At 38.3% G+C, this 4,835-nt stretch overlaps 1 pseudogene; it reads right to left on the bottom strand.

Annotated features, from left to right (window-relative positions):
* Positions 1 to 500: 500 nt before the first annotated feature.
* On the bottom strand, positions 501 to 595 carry LOC148163011 (U6 spliceosomal RNA; annotated as a pseudogene).
* Between the last annotated feature and the right edge of the window lie 4,240 nt (positions 596 to 4,835).

The following is a 4,835-nucleotide window of genomic DNA, read 5'->3' as shown; positions in this document are numbered from 1 at the left end:
TCTTTTTCTACCTCTTATCCACTCTCTCTTTTACTGATTTTCTCTTGACTCTTTGGGGTGAAGGTTAATGTTGGGAAATATTTTCAAAAATACACATTTCACCCAAATTGGGTAGTCTTGCCTTAGATTGGTATATTACTTTCTCAGACTACTTAAATAACCCTGCTTGTTAAGGAATTTAGAACTATTTTCTAAAGACCAGATTCCAAACGTTATAAGAGGACCACACAAAGCCAAGTCAAATTGGCTCTCCCAATTAGCTTATTACTTACCCAGTTCATAAACTTAGGGTGTTTTCTGCACACCAAGGACCTTTGTCCCAGAGGCCAGGAAAACCTTTGTGTCCTTTCTTTGGGGGACTTAGTCCTCATGACTCAAGTCCTAATCCTCAGCTCCAAGGTTACTTTCACCCTATTCCCAGCAGACCTTGCATTCTTCACACAAATACTCTCTTAGTACCTGTTCTTCTTCTTCTTCTTTTCTTCTTCTTCTTCTTTTCTTTTTATATGGAGCAATTCATGAATTTGCATGTCACTCATTCTTGCACAGGGGCCATGCTAATCTTCTCTGTAGCATTAGTGGCCATTCTAATAGCTCAGTGTACCTATGGCATACATACACATTAGTTTTGACTATGACTTATAGTGCAAGCCTCCTCAGGTCAGGTCTATCATTCTGGAATAGCCTTCATTTTTGTCTAAGTACCTTCTCCTTTCAACCATGAATCTCAGGCATGGTTTCCACCAAGGTATATCAGAGACTCCTGTAAGCTTGGTTCTCCAGGACAAACCATTTCCCCATATTCCAGGAGATACCAGACTGTGTGCATAAATTGTTTTTCTGTACTGTCCTCTCTGGGCAACAGATCTTAGCAGATACACCAGCCTTTGAGAAAGGAACAGACACCCTGCTCTTACCCTTTTTCTTCTACCTGTTTTGACTGAGCCCCAGATAGAAAGGATAAAAGAAACTCCCTAAAAGTTATAGGGACTTTGTCTCAATCCCTGAGAGTCATCATGGAAATCTGAGAGCTGTGTGGATAAGCCAAACATCCAGTATAATTCTATTGCAGGAGAATAATAATGGCTGAGAAATCTTAAGATGCATGTGCATGAGGACAACCTCATAGAGACCCTGGTATGGTGTGGAGGGAAAGTCTCTCATGTCCCTGGGGGAGGGGGTATACCTAAAAGGTTGAAGGAGGACCAGGAAATCAGAAGAGAATTTGAAATTGGCAACAAGACAATACATTAAGGAGTCCCTGTGAACTGACTGTCATGGCAGAACAGGAAAAAACTCAACTGATGTCTGTAGGGACGAACAGCAGCCAATATGTAAGGAAAATATCACCAGAAGCCAATATGGACAGATACTAACCATTTCAGACAATAAGCCTCTCCCCTGTTATCAGGGAAATACATGACTGAACCCCCTTCCTTCTATGTTACAGTTAAATCATTGTGGGGGTTGGGAAGGAGGAAAAAAAGGTGGAAGAAAGCCTTGAATTTAGCTATGTGTTTGCCCAAAAGAGAGAAGAAAAGTATGTAAGTGACTGAACTTGCCTTGTAGTGACCAGATACATTTCTGTGTTATATAAAGTCAGAGTGGTCAAAAGCCAAGTTTGGTGATGTTGTCAGAAAATAAATCAATATTTTTAGAGGGAGGAGCAAGATGGCAGAGGAGTAGGAGACCTACAGTTCGTCTGGTCCCAGGAATTCAGCTAGATAGTTATCAAATCATTCTGAACACCTACAAACTCAACACTAGTTAGAAGACAAGAATAGCAGCAATTCTATGAACAGAAAAGCAACCACTTTCTGGAAGGTGTTTTCTGATTTGTTTAGTGTATATTTTTCTGGGGTTGTTGTTACACTTGTAACATTTTGTTCTCTCACTCATTTATTCTTCTCTGGACAAAATGACAAAATGGAAAAACTCACCTCAAAAAAAAAGAACAAGGGGCAGTACTGACTGCCAGGGACCTAATCAATATGGACATTAGTAAGATGTCAGAACTAGAGTTCAGAATGACGATTATGAAGACACTAGCTTGGCTTGAAAAAAGCATAGAAGATACTGGAGAATCCCTTTCTGGAGAAATAAAAGAACTAAAATTTAACCAAGTCGAAATCAAAAAGACTATTAATGAGGTGCAATCAAAAATGGAGGCTCTAACTGCTAGGATAAATGAGGCAGAAGAGAGAATCAGTGATATAGAAGATCAAATAATGGAGAATAAAAAAGCTGAGAAAAAAAGAGATAAACGAATACTGGATCATGAGGGGAGAATTCGAGAGATAAGTGATACCATAAGACAAAACAATATTAGAATAAATGGGATGCCAGAAGAAAAAGAAAGAGAGGGGCAGAAGGTATATTAGAGCAAATTATAGTGGAGAACTTCCCTAATTTGGGGGAGGAAACAGGCATCAAAATCCAGGAGGCACAAAGAACCCCTCTCAAAATAAATAAAAATAGGTCAACACCCCAACATCTGATAGTAAAACTTACAAGTCTCAGAGACAAAGAGACAATCCTGAAAGCAGCTCAGGACAAGAGGTCTGTAAAGTATAACAGTAAAAATATTAGATTGGCAGCAGACGTATCCACAGAGACCTGGCAGGCCAGAAAGGACTGAAATGATATATTTGGGACATTAAATGAGAAAAATATGCTGCCAACAATACTTTATCCAGATAGGCTGTCATTGAAAATAGAAGGAGAGATAAAAACCTTCCAGGACAAAAAAAAACTGAAAGAATTTCCAATCACCAAACCAGCCCTACAAGAAATATTGAAAGGGGTCCTCTAAGCAAAGAGAGAGCCTAAAAGTAACATAGACCAGAAAGGAACACAGACAATATACAGTAACAGTCACCTTACAGGCAATACAATGGCATTAAATTCATATCTTTCAATAGTTACACTGAATGTAAATGGCCTAAATGCCCCAATTAAAAGACACAGGGTATCAGATTGGATAAAAAAACAAGACCCATTGATATGCTGTCTGCAAGAGACTCATCTTATACCCAAAGATACCTCCAGATTTAAAGTGAGGGGGTGGAAAACCATTTACCATGCTAATGGACATCAAAAGAAAGCTGGGGTGGCAATCCTTATATCAGACAAATTAGATTTTAAACCAAAGAGTATAATACGAGATGAAGAAGGACACTATATCATATTTAAAGGGTCTATACTACAGGAAGATCGAAATATTGTAAATATCTATGCCCCTAACATGGGAGCAGCCAATTATATAGGCCAATTAATAACAAAATCAAAGAAACATATTGACAATAATACAATAATATTAGAGGACTTTAACACCCCCCTCACTGAAATGGACAGATCATCTAAGCAAAAGATCAACAAGGAAATAAAGACTTTAAATGACACACTGGACCAGATGGACTTCACAGATATATTCAGAAAATTCCATCCCAAAGCAACAGAAAACACATTCTTCTCTAGCGCACATGGAACATTCTCCAGAATAGATCACATCCTGGGTCACAAATCAGGTCTCAACCGGTACCAAAAGATTGGGATCATTCCCTGCATATTTTTGGACCACAGTGCTTTGAAACTAGAACTTAATCACAAGAGGAAAGTCAGAAAGAACTCAAATACATGGAGGCTAAAGAGCATCCTACTAAAGAATGAATGGGTCAACCAGGAAATTAAAGAAGAATTTTTTAAAAATGTATGGAAACAAATGAAAATGAAAACAGAAGTGTTCAAAATCTTTGGGATGCAACAAAGGCAGTCCCAAGAGGAAAGTATATAGCAATGCAACCCTTTCTCAAGAAACAAGAAAGGTCTCAAATACACAACCTAACCCTATACCTAAAGGAACTGGCGAAAAAACAGCAAATAAAGCCTAAACGCAGCAGAAGAGACATAATAAAGATCAGAGCAGAAATCAATGAAATAGAAACCAAAAGAACAGGTGAACAGATCAACGAAACTAGGGGCTGGTTCTTTGAAAGAATTAATAAGATTGATAAACCCCTGGCCAGACTTATCAAAAAGAAAAGAGAAAGGACCCAAATAAATAAAATCTTGAATGAAGGAGGAGAGATCACAACCAAAACCAAAGAAATATAAACAGTTACAAGAACATATTATGAGCAACTATATGCCAGCAAATTAGACAATCTGGAAGAAATGGATGCACTCCTATAGATGTATAAACTACCAAAACTGAACCAGGAAGAAATAGAAAACCTGAACAGACCCATAACCAGCAAGGAAATTGAAGCAGTAATCAATAATCTCCCAACAAACAAGAACCCAGGGCCAGATGGCTTCCCAGATGATTTCTGTGAAACATTTAAAGAATTAATACCTGTTCTTCTGAAACTGTTCCAAAAAATAGAAATGGAAGGAAAACTTCCAAACTCATTTTATGAGGCCAGCATAAGTCAGGAAACAACAGATTTTGGGGAGAATGTGGAGAAAGGGAACCCTCCTACACTGTTGGTGGAAATGCAAGCTAGTGCAGCCATTCTGGAAAACAGTGTGGAGGTTCCTCAAAAAGTTGAAAATAGAGATACCCTACAATCCAACAATTGCACTACTGGGTATTTACCCCAAAGATACAAATGTAGTGATCTGAAGGGGCACGTGCACCCCAATGTTTATAGCAGCAATGTCCACAATAGCCAAACTGTGGAAAGAGACTAGATGTCCCCTGACAGATGAATGGGTAAAGAAAATGTGGTGTATATATATACAATGGAATATTATGCAGCCATCAAATGTGAAATCTTACCATTTGCAATGATTGTGTATGAACTAGAGGGTATTATGCTAAGCGAAATAAGTCA

This window comes from Eumetopias jubatus, unplaced genomic scaffold, assembly GCF_037043125.1.
Source record: "Eumetopias jubatus isolate StellerSeaLion01/CBP00866 unplaced genomic scaffold, mEumJub1_p1.0 scaffold_11, whole genome shotgun sequence".
NCBI lineage: Eukaryota > Metazoa > Chordata > Mammalia > Carnivora > Otariidae > Eumetopias > Eumetopias jubatus.
The sequence above is the reverse complement of the archived record's forward strand: the minus strand, read 5'-3'. Positions and strand labels throughout refer to the sequence as shown.